This window comes from Neofelis nebulosa, chromosome 6 (genome assembly GCF_028018385.1).
Source record: "Neofelis nebulosa isolate mNeoNeb1 chromosome 6, mNeoNeb1.pri, whole genome shotgun sequence".
NCBI lineage: Eukaryota > Metazoa > Chordata > Mammalia > Carnivora > Felidae > Neofelis > Neofelis nebulosa.
Genome location: NC_080787.1, coordinates 95,332,568 through 95,348,863, shown reverse-complemented (window position 1 = coordinate 95,348,863; position 16,296 = coordinate 95,332,568). Strand labels below are relative to the sequence as shown.

Here is a 16,296-nt window from a genome sequence, read left to right as displayed (position 1 = left end):
GAGGGTCATCACACCTAAGGGCATTTTAGATATGATAGCAATGTGTCCTCTTGTCCACACTCATCTCAAAAACAAGACTAATTCCATTTTTCTTCCTATTACTGTTGACCTGGCTTATCCCTGTACTATTTCATACACACTCCAACCTGACAAGTGTGCTGTTCTTCTGACACTCCTACACACTGAACTCTGTGCTAAAGAACTCTTGCTTAGAGATCAGCACATTGTTCCACATTTGTAACTAATTTTTGGAATTCCCTTCAACTTTTTGCTTTATTGGACCCACATCTTGATAACACTGCTTCTCCTTCAGCACTCTCTCTCTCTCTCTCTCTCTCTCTATATATATATATATATCCACTATAAATAAAATTTTGAATATTTAAATATAAAAGCCATTAAACTTTTAGAAAATAAAAGCATAGGAGAGTGGCGCCTGGGAGGCTCAGTCAGTTAAGCATCCAACTTGGCTCAGGTCATGATCTCGCAGTCTATGAGTTTGAGCCCCACATCTGGCTCTGTGCTGACAGCTCGGAGCCTGGAGCCTGGAGCCTGCTTCAAATTCTGTGTCTCCTTCTCTCTCTGGCCCTTCCCCTCTCGTGCTCTATCTCTCTCAAAAATAAATAAACATTAAAAACAATTATTTTAAAAAGCATAAGAGAAAATCTTTAGACCTGACGCAAAATGCACAATCATAGAAGAAAAAAAGTGAAAATTGGACTTTATAACAATTACATTTTTTTTTGCTTTGTGAAAGACACCATTAAAATTATAAAGGCAAGCTACTGAGCATAAAATACAACATTCATTTATTTATTTATTTTTAATGTAAATCCAAGTTAGTTAACATATAGTGTAATAATGATTTCAGGAATAGATTTTAGTGATTCATCATTTACATATAACACCCAGTGCTCATCCCAACAAGGTCCTCCTTAATGCCCCTTGCCCTTTTAGCCCATTCCCCCACCCAACACCCTGCCAGCAACCCTCAGTTTGTTCTGGGTATTTAAGAGAATCTTAAGGTTTGTCTTCTTCTCTGTTTTTATCTTTTTTTGCTTCCCTTCCCCTATGTTCTTCTGTTTTGTTTCTTAAATTCCACATGAGTGAAATCATATGATATTTATCTTTTTCTGACCTATTTAGCTTAGCATGATATATTCTAGTTCCACCCACGTTGTGGCAACTGGCAAGATTTCATTCTTTTTGACTGCCGAGTGATATTCCATTATATTTATCAGTTGATGGACATTTGGGCTCTATCCATACTTTGGCTATTGTCAACAGTGCTGCTGTAAACATTGGGGTGCATGTGCCAGTTCGAATCAGCACTCCTGTATCTTTGGATAAATACCTACTAAGTGCAATTGCTGGGCCATTGGGGTAGTTCTATTTTTAATTTTTTAAGGAAACTCCAAACTGTTTACCAGAGTGGCTGCACCAGTTTGCATTCCCACCAATAGTTCAAAAGGGTTCCTCTTTCTTCTCATCCTTGCCAACATCTAATGTTGCCTAAGTTGTTCATTTTAGCCATTCTGACAGGTGTGAGGTGGTATCTCATTGTGGCTTTGATTTGTATTTTCCTGACAATGAGTGACGTTGAGCATTTTTTCATGTGTCTGTTAGTCATCTGGATATCTTCTTTCTGGAAATGTCTTTTCATATCTTTTGCCCATTTCTTCAATATCCAGTGCTCTGGCTTTTGGCCATTCTAATAGGTATGTATTGGTTTTTCACTGCTGCTTTAATTCAAAATTCCCTAAGGACATATGATATTGAACATCTTTTCATATACTTCAATGGAGTTTTATTAGAAATATTTTAATATGTAGACTATTTTACTAGTTAGGGTATTTGAATTACTAGTAGAACTATTGTATTAGGACTATTTTACTAGTTTATTTTATTAATAGTCATTTTTCAGAGAGGTCACATAGCTAAGAGATAAAAGCTAAGAAGGGACTCTGCTAAGAACTCAGGTTTTCTAAATTCCAAAATACATACTTTCCCCATTATTTTATGTTGCTTTCTACACCATAAGAGCATTTGTAGAAAATCTACATGTACTGGAGTTTGAAATGGAATTAGATCAAACACATAGGAAACAGAAATTAATTTGTAACTAAAATCAAAGCTAGATATTTAGGCTTACCATGAGGTAAAGGACAGTAAGGATCCTAATTTTTAGTACTATGTGATCACATATAAAATTTATTCTCCAGGGGCACAGAGAATACTACAAATGTGACAAATACAGTCTTCTTCCACCCCTGTGACTATTATACCCATTTTTCCTCTCTACTCTTCTTTTTTTAATTTTTTTGTTTATTCATTTTTGAAAGACAGAGAGAGGCAGAGCACAAGCAGGGGTGGGGCAGAGGAGAGGGGGTGGGACACAGAATCCAAAGCAGGCTCCAGGCTCTGAGCTGTCAGCACAGAGCCCAATGCAGGGCTCAAACTCATGAACCGTGAGATCATGACCTGAGCTGAAGTTGGACACTCAACCGACTGAGTTACCCAGGCGCCCCTCCTCTCTACTCTTAGAGGCATGCTAGTCTTCTAAGTTAGATAAAACGTTTCCATGGATGACAATTTAAATGCCCCTTTTACCTTGGAATGAATATATAATATAATATATATGTGTGTATATATTATATTATATATAATATAATATATATGTGTGTATATATTATATTATATATAATATAATATATATGTGTGTATATATTATATTATATATACACACATACACATATATACACATTTATCTTCTACACTTGATCTTAGCCAAAAGGCCGAGAAGTGATACACATTTATCTTCTGAACTAGAGTTAAGCAACTTATATGGCATGATAATTACTTAAATTTGCATCAAAAAGACCAAACATCATCGGGTACATAGCAGAAAACAAGTAAAATGACTTCCATACTGAACAGAATGTAAATGGATTGCTCTGGTCAACTGTCAAAGCCAAAGGAAATTGAACTTGAAAGAAAAAATTATAAGACAGGGAAATTCTCCTTTGAGTTTCAGGTATGGTGGTAACAAATCCTCAGTTTCCTAACCCATGGGCAGAAGGTTAGAGATTTGACAAGAACATACCATATTTGTCTGCAGAAAATGGGACTGCCTGAGAATTTGGGACTGGTAGAATGGGAATCAAAAGAAGCATGTGGGTACAATACATTAATTCTATTGAATTAATATTTTGATTTCATTCAGTTTTTGATTTATAAATAAATGTTTTTTTTTAATTTAAAACTCTCAAAATATTGATGATTTGTTAAGATCTATACACTAAATAATAGAACTATCTAATATTTTCCAGCACCTATACTTTGTACCAGACACTGTTCTGGGTGCTACCCTTGGATAAACTTATTTATTTCTCATTATAGCCATAAGTCCATAATATTATTATTTCTATTTTACAAATGAAGAAACTGACGGCAAGAGTGCTTTTGCCAAGATCAATAGCCAGCATACAAACTAGAGAGTCAGATTATTGGAATATTTGCCTCCACAGTATACTTTCTATATTAAATGACTTCTAATGATAATTTCCAAACTCCATTTGAATGCATAATTTGCACATAGCTCATTAGATAACTTAATATATATTGTATGACTTTATTATTTTTTCAATCACTGAGATTAGCCGCTAGGTTAATGTAATGCATGCAAAATGGTAATACATTTACTAATTGAACAATGCAATCAAAACAACATTGCAGAAAAGTAGTAAATATAGCCCTTTTCGCTCGCTGAGCAGCACCATGGCAGTAGGCAAGAACAAGCTCCTTACAAATGGCGGCAAAAAGGGAGCCAGGAAGAAAGTGGTTGATCCATTTTCAAAGAAAGATTGGTATGATGTAAAAGCACCAGCAATGTCTAATATAAGAAATACTGGAAAAACACTAGTCACAAGAACTCAAGGAACCAAAATCGCATCTGATGGCCTTAAGGGTCATGTGTTTGAAGTAAGCCTTGCTGATCTGCAGAATAATGAAATTGCATTTAGGAAATTCAAGCTAATTACTGAAGATGTTCAGGGCAAAAACTGCCTAATTTCCATGGCATGGATCTTACCCGGGACAAAATGTGCTCCATGGTCAAAAAATGGCAGACCATGATTGAAGCTCACGTTGATGTCAAGGCTACCGATGGGTATTTGCTTCCTCTCTTTTGTGTCAGCTTTACTAAAAAATGCAACAATCAGATTGGGAAGACCGCTTATGCTCAGCACCAACAGATCCACCAAATTCGGAAAGAGATGATGAAAATTATGACCCATGAGGTGCAGACAAATGACTTGAAAGAAGTTGTCAATAAATTGATTCCAGACAGCATCGGAAAAGACATAGAGAAGGCTTGTCAGTCTATTTATCCACTTCATGATGTCTTCATTAGAAAACTAAAAATGCTGAAGAAGCCTGTTTGAATTGAGAAAGCTCATGGGGCTTCAAGGTGAAGGTTCTGGAAAAGCTACTGGGGATGAGACCGGTGCTAAAGTTGAACGAGCTGATGGATATGAGCCACCAGTCCAAGAATCTTTTACAGTTCAGACATTTAATGGTGACAACTAAAAAATCTTATTTGTGGGGCGCCTGGGTGGCGCAGTCGGTTAAGCGTCCGACTTCAGCCAGGTCACGATCTCGCGGTCCGTGAGTTCGAGCCCGGCGTCAGGCTCTGGGCTGATGGCTCGGAGCCTGGAGCCTGTTTCCGATTCTGTGTCTCTCTCTCTCTCTGCCCCTCCCCCGTTCATGCTCTGTCTCTCTGTCCCAAAAATAAATAAATAAAAAAAAAAAAGTTGAAAAAAAAAAAATTAAAAAAAAAAAAAATCTTATTTGTGAAAAAAAAAAGTAGTAAATATATAATCCAAAAAGTTCATTCATCACGAATGACCTCCTTTCCAAGTAAGAACACATTTTTTAATTATTCTTTTAAGTTTCTTTATTTTTGTTGAGAGAAAGAGAGTGCAGCTGGGGCAGAGAGAGAGATAGAAGGAAAAAGAATCCCAAGCAGACTCCGCACTGTCAGCACACAGTCTGATGGAGGGCTCCAGCTCACGAACGGTAAGATCATTACCTGAGCTGAAACCAAGAGTCGGACGCTTCCGTGACTGAGCCACCCAGGGTGCCCAGAAAGAATACATTTTTAACATAAAAGTTCTTCAAGAATTTGTGAAAATAGCAATTTTAAGCCTAACAGATTAAGGTAGTAATATGCGTGTCTAAAAACTGTATTTGCATTATTAAGGCATCATTGTCTCTTTAAAATCTTTGTTCCAAAATATTTATGGTATGTCTTTCACACAAACTCACTTGCACATTAGAAAAAAATTAAGTTACTGCTTAATGAAATATATTTGAGGCACATGATGGATATATGTGCACAAAATACAAAAGCAGAGCAAAAAATTTTAAAGATTGTTATGCTACTTAATTCTCATTAATTCAGCTTTTCCTAGTAACTATCCTACCTATTAACTTGATTTCCACCACCTATAAGCTAATAAGAAAACTTCTGTCAGGGGCAAATAAATTTGTTGATCCCTGTGAGATTAAAGTCTATTTAGATATATATTTTAAACAGGCTTTCATATCACTGGAAAAAAATGTGGTCTGAGTGCATCTTTTTAATATTTATGGGTCTCCACAATGTCAAATATCATTCTTCCTATATTTAATTCTGATAAGTAAGACACCATTTTCCAGTTGTGATTCCTATCTCCAGCTACATTGTGTCACAAGATAGTTTACATCCAGTTATGACTCTCCTTTAGACTCTCTTTCTCTGTTTCATACAGCACAAGGATAAATAATAACCTCATGTAGGAAAAGAAAAATGGTACCAGAAGCAATTACTGTACCACATACTGAGTTCAATGAATAATATGATAAAACTCTCCTGGGCAACTTTACTGATTTCTCATATAGTCTTAAATCTCCACATCAGCATTTGCTAGAGGTAAAAGCACTTCATTTCACTGGCATCTGTAATAAAGATTTGTCAGCATTTCCACTATCAAACCCAGTTTTAAGGAACCCAATAACTCATGTATTTTTATCTGCATTAGACTGGGAGTTGGCAAAGAATATAACCAAAATGAAGTTCTAAAAAAGTAAAATATGTTTTAAGGTTGAGGGGACCAAAATGTTTTATTTAAATATAATAAAACTTTAAAATTCTTAAGTTGTAACTCACATATCCTTCAGACCTTATCTAGACCTAAATTATTTTTTCATATGCTAACCCCTGAACTATCATTGCCATACTCATGATATTCAAAAGATAGGTACATAAAAATGCAATTTAATTTTATAGATGTATAAACTATCCCTTGCTATTTCAATGATAAGGCTAAACTAATTTATTTATTTATTCAAATACATATTGACTATTGTGTACCATTTTAGGCATCAGATATACAACAGTGAAAAACAAAACAATACAGAAAAGTTTCTGCCCTTCTGGAACTCCCAGTCTAGTAGTGAATTTGAGATTCTTGTCTATTTTATAATATTCTGTATCATTCACAAGGCTACTTTGCTTCATTAATTACCAGAGAGGAAATATCAACATACAGTATACCTTTGAAATACATGATTATGTTTTATTTTAGAGCAGGACCTATGACACTGTGGCCCTTAAATAATTTATTTGGGAAAACAGAAATGGATACTCAGCCTCAATCTTGTTCTGAATTTACCCTCATAACAAAACAACTTTTCAATGGCAACCAGCTGAAACTCCAGTTGCTATGGGTAACAATATTCTCAATTAAAAACAGTATAAACATTTAAGAGATATTTTTAATGTGTCTTAATTTTTCCTTAATGAATATAGGGTTCTCTCCCTCCCTCCCTCTCTCTCTCTGTTACACACACACACACACACACACACACACACACACACATACACACACCTTTTTTATTTTTCTATTTTTTAATTTATTTTATTTTGAGATAGAGAGAGAGAGATTGAAGCCTAAGCAGGCTCCACTCTGCCAGCACAGAGCCCAACATGGGGCTCAAACTCACAAACCATAAGATCATGACCTGAGTTGAAATCAAGAGTCAGACACTTAACTAACTAAGCCACCCGGGTGCCCCAACCAATACCCCTTTTAAAAAATAGCATTCCTATGGGTCAAATGAAAAGGGCAAAATGGTTACAATAATAACATCAGGTTAAAATAAAATTATAGAGATTAAACTTAAAACTGAGCAGTTTATGTGTTCCTGAGAATCATTTATCTCCCTCAATTTTCTTAGTCTTATATACATACTCTGTGTATCCTATCACTGCCCTCAGATTAAAAGCATTAAGTAATAATACTACAATAGAGCAACTTGGTTTTTAAAGAGTGTGGAGATCAAGATGGAGGCTGTGAAGCTGATTGGAAGTGGAAGGCTAATGAATGGGCATCATGAAGGGTAGGGGCAATAATTCTGCTGCCATTGGCTCCTGGGGAAGGTGAGTCAGCTCTGTAAAACTATACAACTTACACATTAACATAAGGGATTAAAAAGCAGACCTCAACATCTTGCCCTGGAATGCTCAAAAGAATGCAGAGTGGAAAATTATTCCTTTAAAAGGAGGATTAAGGATGAAAGGACATTATCATGGACAGTAATACTAAGAAGATGGGTATTTCCCCCAACAAACAAGTTATCAACTCACTGTAACTATCTGAATATGGTCTATACTACTGCCCTCATAGGAGATACTGGGTAGATTAAGAATACATAATGTACAATGTGACCTGGAAACAACAACTTATGATATAATAATGCTTTCTAATACTAATGTATATTTCCAATTAGCATCTTTTGATTTTAAGTAGCCACCATCATGTCTGTATGGAATAGTGACCTATAAGTAAAAACAGCAACTATAAAGATGGTCAATGAATTACCATTCTCTTCTACAGTACAATTCTAAGTTTAACAAAATACATGCAGCTACCTATATCTACATTTGATAACTTCATGATAAAATATAAATGTAAAATATTTTTGTTTTTCACCTAATATTTTATCTACCAACCCATCCATCTATGCATTCATTAAACATTGTTATGTTAATTCTATATAAAGATTTCTAGTGTAGAGGTCAGCAAATTTTCACTGAAAAATCAGGTAGTGAATATTTTTTGTCTTTGTGGATAGTAAGGTTGCAAGCACCCAACTGCCATTGTTGAGCAAAAGCAGCCAGAGGAGCAATGAATAAGCTGGCAAAACTGTCAGTTTTTAGGGATGCACATTTTAGGAACTCTGGAATCTAATAAAAAACTTACAACAACCGGGGGATGCTTTGTAAAGATAAAAACTGCAGAATTTTGGTAGGAGAGCTCTGTGGCATATCAATGTACCCTGTTAACTATTGTCCTCCACTACCAGTTCTGTGGCAGCATTGAAGACGGCAGCCTGCATTCCTGGTGCAAGTTGTGGGTACCAGAGAGAATGGTATGGGCCCATGTTCAAAGAAGGGAATTCTGTGTTTTGACCTGAAGGATTGGCTCAAGGGTTTGCTTTGTTTCACCTACACAGGAGCTTCCTGAGGGCTGAAGCTGCTTAATAGGTGGTGTTGTCATGAACATGTAGTGGCAAATATATTAGCCATTTCCTCCTGTGAAAGATAACAGCAGAGACAAGAAGCAGATCAAAATGCCTGAACAGAAGAAAGAAATACTTCCCTGAGGAAATAAATACTTAGAATTAGTGCTATACAATGTTCCTTCATAATCAAGGAATTCTAGAAGCCCATGCACATGCCTATGGCAGGATGTATATGCTCAGGAAAGACCTGGGAAGACCTTAAGCGTTTACCTTTGGCTGGACTTCAGGCTCTGTGTAAGCAGGAAAGGAAGAAAAGGGTATAATTGTAAACTGCTTACCTAAATGAACAGTGAAAACTAAAAACATTTATGAAAGAAGATGAAGAACACACAAATAAATGGAAAGATAGTCTGTCTCCATGGACTGGAAGAATTAATATTGTGAAAATGTTTACATTCCCCAAAGCAATCCACAGATCCAATACAGTCTCTATCAAAATTCCCACAAGATTTTTCACAGAACTAGAACAAATACTTCTAAAATTTGTATGGAACCGCAAATTACCCCGAATAGTTGCATAATCTTGAAAAAGAAGAACAAGGACAGAGGTATCATATCCTCTGATTTAAAACTCTACTACAAAGTTAGAGTAACAAAACAGTATGATATTGGCATAAAACCAAACACACAGATCAATGGAACAGAATCAAGTTTAGAAATAAGCTCATGCATATATGGGAAATTAACTTATGACAAAGGAGTAAAGAATATACAATGGAGAAGACAGGGCCCAACACTGTGAAAGAAACTTTGCTAGGATTAGTAGACTGCTGCTGTCCTTTTGAAATTCTTAATACCTTTCTAACAAGAGATCCTCCTTTCATTTTACACTGGGGGTAGAAATTATGTAGCCAGTCCTATACGCAATCAGGAATGAACTATTGACTTAAACAAAGAGTAGAGTAAATGAAAATATTTTGGAGAGAAAAAAATGATTCATATGGATGTTGAAAGAATGATAGTCATTCTCTGAATCACTGTATGATCTAAGTGACTAGAAAGTGTGAAGCAAACAAACAAAAAAAAAGATAGGGGGAGATAATATCATGAGGACTTAAGTTAGGAAAATCTTTATTCCTGCAAAATTCTGAGAAAAATATCTAGATGTAATCATTGTGGATCATCAGTGTTTGAATTCATATCCTGCTTAGAATGACATTTTCTTTCCTGAGATTATTTTTAAGCATCTAGCTAAAAGTCAATTTTGATGTAGGAAATGAGGTTAGAAATTTTTCCCCAATATTCTCCCTTTAGGTACTTTCTCAGTATTTAGCTACTGGATAAATCTGAACACATGTTCGGGAGAGTGATGAAGCAAACCAAAAGGAGGAGGACATGATTTATTACATGATTGCAAAGTGGAGTTTTCAATCATTAGGATTCTGTTTCTTATAATTCAGTGCAACAATTTGAGTTTGAAGGCTCTTTGTCTTAGAAAGGATCCAATATTAGCTGCCCTCTAGCTCTATTTACATTTCTCCAAAAAGAGTGGAAATAAGATGATTAAAAAATGGATTAGAATACTAACTGGTTTTGTACCCTCACCCTTCCCCAGGGTTGAACAGATAATGGCAACCTCCTTGAGACCACTGAATATGCATGTGAAACAGTCATACAAGAAAATCGTTGTGCAATGAGAATTATCCATCAATGGTCAGTAGTAGTAGTTAGCAGCATATGTTTTATGTAATGGATGGTGAGCTTAACATTCAGCTGCTGCCCTTTGTAACGAATAAAATCAACAAATGTTTATTGAGTATCTATCATTTAAAAGAAAATACCTACTTTAGAACAGTTGCTTCTCCTATGCACCTTTTTAATTTAGTTGAAAATAGAGAATTTGCACAGAAAAATGCAAATTAATAATATATGCTTTCATGTAAGTGTCTAAGGAATAAATTGTATAGATAAAAGGACCATTAGGTGCCAGCAAAAGGAAAGTAAAGATGTCCCAAAATGGTTAGATAAATCATCCCAGAGAAAAGGCCACCAGAAAAATGGATTGTAGAGTAAGTACAAATTAGATAAATGGGGAGAAATAAGAGTTGCTCCGGCAAGAGAAATGAAGTGAGTAAAGTCATAGAGAAGAATCTTACTGGTGCGTGGCCTGAAGAAAAACAATGATAGTTTTCATAAGAGGAAGATGTTTGAAAGCCTTGGGGGAAAATAATAAATGTGAGCACTATTCATTACTCTAATTTTAGATTGCTTTGTATCCATTTAATATTATCATTTACTGGTAATTTTGCGCCAGGAACTATGTTATATATTTTTTTCAAATTGTTATCTTTAATACAAACTTCAAGTTGCATGTTATTATTACCCTTATTATAAAGTTATGGTAACCTGTCCATGGTAAAATCATCTACTTAGTGGCAGACTCAAGAATCCTAGATTTTCTGACTTCCATTTGTCCTTGCAACCTACAAAAAAACCCCTTTCTCAATTAGGTATTTAATTCAGATACCAAGTTTTAACCAATTGTAGAAATGGTCTGTTCCTATACTGTTCATTGGTGGGTTCATCCAATCATACAGTCCTTGGATTTGCATATATAAGTAAATTTCATCATATTTATCAACAAGAACTTCAAAATTATTATGGTCTAACCTAATGATGTCCATAGTGCATTCTTCTGGGAAATCATCCCCAAAGTTTTGTTTTCAAGAAAACATTCTGCAATTAAAAATATGTAAAAATCCTACATGTTTTCATTCTTTTGAGATATCCACAATACATATGAACTTACTAGATATTCAGTGATAAAGAAACCTTATGAATTTACATTAACTCAGTATTTTCCAAAAACTACTTGCGGCGACTGGGTGGCTCAGTCGGTTGGGCATCCGACTTCAGCTCAGGTCATGATCTCATAGTCTGTATGTTCGACCCCCGCTTCGGGCTCTGTGCTGACAGCTCAGAGCCTGGAGCCTGCTTCAGATTCTGTGTCTCCCTCTCCATTTGCCCCTCCCCTGCTCATGCTCTGTCTCTCTCTGTGTCAAAAATAAATAAAAACATTTAAAAAAATTTAAAAACTACTTAATCACAGAATAGTTGTAGGGTGTGCCTGTGTCACATACCTATCAGCACTGTAGAGCATACTCTGAAATTCTGATGTAACCAAATAATAAACATGGAATGTTATTGCTACAGGGCATTGAAAGTGCTTGCTGTATTATGAAAGTGGTATTTTGTCTATGATGTCAGAGAGTTTCATATTTACCAAAAATTGCAAATTTAAAAGTGCAAAAGACAATATAAATTTAGACACTTTTAAAGAACACAAAGCTGTGACGTATAATAAGCACATATTTTATGGTCTGTGGCTCTAGTTACATTTGAATGAAGTATAAAATATTATACATACAATAAGAAATGTTTTCCAAACAGCTATGTGCCAAAGGCATTTCTTTTCTATTAGTTCTCAGATGAAGTGGCGAAAAATATTTTGCTTGTCCTATATTGGTTTATTCAACAAGATGGTGAAAACAAACTCATGAGTTGTTTTTTTTTAACCAATTACCACATAAAACCAAAGCTAAGAGAACTCAGAACATAAAATTTATAGGACCCAAGTTAATAATACTCATTCTTCTTTAGGCATCTAATTAATGACATAAATTAATGGCATAAATACCTTATAAGAAGTGTACCTAATGAAATACATTGACTGATAAATGGATAAGGGCCTGGGGACTCACACATTATTCAGGATTTCTAGGGGAAATCATGTTAGTGATGACAGTAAAGCAAAATATGTAGACATTTTCTACCAGGAGAAAAAGTCTGTACCTTTCTTTTTGAGTTATTGTGGTGAGGTTAGGAAATAGTCTGTCATTAAGAGTACCAGTTAAATTTCAAATAAAGAGAAGCAATTAGGAATCAAAGTCAAGTAATCAAGTTGGGATTAAAAAAATGAAGATCAGAACCTGAGGATCAGATATTGATCAGATAGTAAAATTAGGTTGGGGGTACCTGGCATAATTCAGGACTTACCAGTCTTGAAAGTCTCATGATAGTCATCTTACAACTACCCCTCCTCAAAACGGATAAATGATTCTTGAACCTGACTCAAAAGACAGTGTATTTTTTTTCTTTATCTTCCTGTGTAGACCTGAATTTATAGTTGTTTGTTAAACCAGAAAGAATATAGCAAGTTTTAGAAGAGAATCCATAGAAATACCAGGAAAGGAAAGAAATATGCAATGGTGTAGATCACTGAAAATACGCATGTGCTCTCTAAGTTGACAATATCACCTATATTCATGATGCCAACTTCCATCTAGTTTGATAACTCCAAATCTCATCTCCAGCCCAGATCATTCTTCAGCTATGGGACTACATATCTAACTGTCAACCAGATAAATATACCACATGAAATTTAAATATATTTAAAATTAAATTCATCTTTTATTACTCCAATTCTGCTTTTTTACACCAATAATGTTTCCAGCAATGTTTATCAGAAAAATAAAAGTCTTCCTAACCTCTGACCTCTTCTTAAACTCCAGTTTGTAAACTGTTACTATAGATCTTCCATTCTCTACTCTGTATATATTGTGATTGATAGCCAACCCTTCAGATATTGCCACAGTTTGGACTTTATCAGCTCTCACTCTTGTAATATTCTCCTGGTTGTTCTCACCAAATCTTATCTCATGAACTACAATTCTATCTCCAATTCTAAGATTTTTAAAAGTGCTTTCTTGATAATATTTGTTTATGTACTTAAAATCTTTCAAAATTGCACCATCATAAGTAGATTAAAATAAGACCTACAAAACTTCTACTCTTTTATTCTGTTGCCCGCCTGCTCACCCTCATCCATCACTTCCCTTCCACATTCTCTGTGCTCTAACTGTAGTGGATTACTTATAGTTATTATAGCTCAAGGATTTGTAAAAAGCAAACACTGGCACTGCCTCTCCTAGCTCTTTACCAAAGTAGTTCTGAGGCTATGGGCAAAATGGAAAAGCTCACAACAGTGAACAGTAAGAATAATAGAATCTTGCCAAAAGTTGAGGGCATGGAGTCAGAAGTATACAGAAAATATGTGTGAAGGATAACTGACAATGTGGTATGTTGTAAAAACACTGGAGCAAAGGCATAATCATCATCAAAAATGGCTTCCTTCTACTTAAGAAAGAAAACAAGTTATATTTGGCTCTAAAGAAATAAGTTGTCAAGCAGAGTAAAAAAACAAGGGCTGGATGTTGTAATGAATTCTAGTTAAAAAAGAAGAATGACTTCTTGCAATGGAAAACTGTAGATCCAAAATTCAGTCTGCTTTCTTGTTAGACATAGGTGACACCACTCTTCGGTCATTGTATTAGTGTGTTGACTGGCAGGGGAGGGTGGTCAAGTTGGTCTACCCATTCAGCTGGAACTCATGACCTTTTTAAGTTTAATTATTGACAATATACAGAGTTATAATGCAATTGATGAAGAAACTCCACCTATCATTTTGAAAGAATTGACATTAAATATAAGGAACAGGAAACCAAGCAGTCTGTCTCCTGGAGGCAGCTGGAAAAATGTTTTAGTCTGTTCTCCATGAAAAGCCCTTGCTCAGAGATCCATATCCTATACCAACTAGAAGAAAAATAGATAAATTCCCCAATACATTTCTAGAAAACTATTCATCCTCTCATACCCAGACCCTTGCAGAAAACTAAAGGAGAATTTGAGTCTAAGTGACTCTGGATTCAGAGAAATTAGGAACCATGTTAAAATCTAGAGGAATAAATTGAAGTTTACATCAGTCAGGGGTGCCTGGGTGGCTCAGTCAGTTAAGTGTCTCTTCGGCTCAGGTCATGATCTCACATTTCATGAGTTCCAGTCCCACATCAGGCTCTGTGCCAACAGCTCAGAGACTGGAGCTTGCTTTGGCTTCTGTGCTTCCCTCTCTCTCTGCCCATCCCCTGCTTGTATTCTGTCTCTCTTTCTCAAAAATAAACATGGAAAAACAAACAAATAAATTTAATCAATTAATTAAGTAATTAATTTAAAAAAAGTTTACATCAGTAAAAAGTAAGTTCTCCCTTCTTAATTGAGAATGCTAGCTACCAGGCTGTAGGATTCCTTTCAGAACTTATGCAACAAAGAGAATAGATACATAGATTTAAGTATTTGTTAGACCTTCCAGATGGAAGGCCAGATCCATCTATGGTGCCTTACTTTAAAGTGTGAATGGACATTTGAGTGAAGCCTCTAACATCAAGATAGAAACAAAACGGAAAAATAAAAACACAGATAAAGAAACAATATAAGGGGTAGACAAAAACTTCAAAAAAGCAAATATAATAAATCAATGCTACTAAGAAAAAACAAAATGTATGAAAGCTTTTAAAAATTAAAAGTAAAAGTAAACATAAATAAAGTGCACTAAAAAGAAATGAGTTACCAAGCCATAAAAGATATGGAAGAGTCTTAAGTGAATTTTGTAAGTGAAAGAAGCCAATCTGAAAAGGCTATATACTGCATGATTCCAAATACATGACATTCTGGAAAAGACAAAACTATGGGGACAATAAAAAGATCAATGGTTGCCAGGCATTGGGTAGGGGGGTTAAGAGACAAAGCACAGAGGATTTTCAAGGCATTGAAAATACTTTATATGATGCCCCTGATGGTAGATATATGTCATTATACATTTGTCCAAACCCACAGAATATGCAACACCAAGAGTGAATCGAAATATAAACTATTTGGGTGATTATGACGTGTCAGTGTAGTTTCATCAATTGTAACCAATGCACCACTCTGGTGGGGGATGTTGATAATGGGGGAGGCTAAGCATGTGAGAAGGTAGAGGATATATAGGATATCTCTGTACCTTCCTCTCAATTTTGCGATGAACCTAAACTGCCCTAAAAATTATCTTAAAAATATAAACAGTTGAAGGGTGCCTGGGTGACTCAGTCAGTTAAGCGTCCGACTCTTGGTTTCAACTCAGGTCATGATCTCGTGGTTTCATGAGTTCAAGCCCTGCATCGGGCTCTGCATTGGCAGCATGGAGCCTGCTTGGTATTCTCTCTCTCTCCCTCTCTGTGCCTCCCCACTTGCACTGTCTCTGTCTCAAAATAAATAAATAAACTTAAAAAATTTTTAAAAATATAAACAATTGATGGACTAGAAGACAAAGTTGAGGAACTCTTTCCGAAAATAGAATTTAATAAACAACAAGGTGAAATTACATGAGAAAATTAGAGAATTATTAAAATCATCTGAGGAGATTTCAAACTATACTAATGTCAGGAGCTCATCAATTAAATTAGAATGTCTGGGTATGGAACCTGGGCATTAACATTTAAACAAAAAACCAAAAAACTGTCTAGTATGTACATGGTGCTGAAATATCTAATAACCAGTTAACAGACATGCAGAGGGAGAGAGACAATGAGAAAAAGGCACAGAGGATATTATTAAATAAATAATATTTTGAAATATCTTAGAACCAAAGAACATGTATTTCCAGATTGAATGATCCCAGCAAAATTCTGGACAAGTGCTGTTGAATAGAAACATAATGCAAGCTACAAATAGGAGCCACATGTGTAATTTAAAATTTTCTAGTAGCCACATTAAAAAAAAAGTTGGGGTGCTTGGGTGGCTCGGTTGGTTAAGCATGCGACTCTCGATCTTAGCTCAGGTCATGATCTCACAGTTTGT

The 16,296-nt window shown here is 35.4% G+C and overlaps 1 protein-coding gene and 2 pseudogenes across 5 annotated transcripts in view; 1 reads left to right on the top strand and 2 right to left on the bottom strand.

Annotated features, from left to right (window-relative positions):
- The window catches only part of GRIK2 (glutamate ionotropic receptor kainate type subunit 2), a 659,820-nt gene that overhangs the window by 216,424 nt on the left and 427,100 nt on the right, over nt 1-16,296 (bottom strand). The gene's annotated exons all lie outside the window — the stretch shown is intronic.
- LOC131515644 (U2 spliceosomal RNA) lies at nt 2,678-2,807 on the bottom strand (annotated as a pseudogene).
- Nucleotides 3,758-4,457, top strand: LOC131514607 (small ribosomal subunit protein eS1-like; annotated as a pseudogene).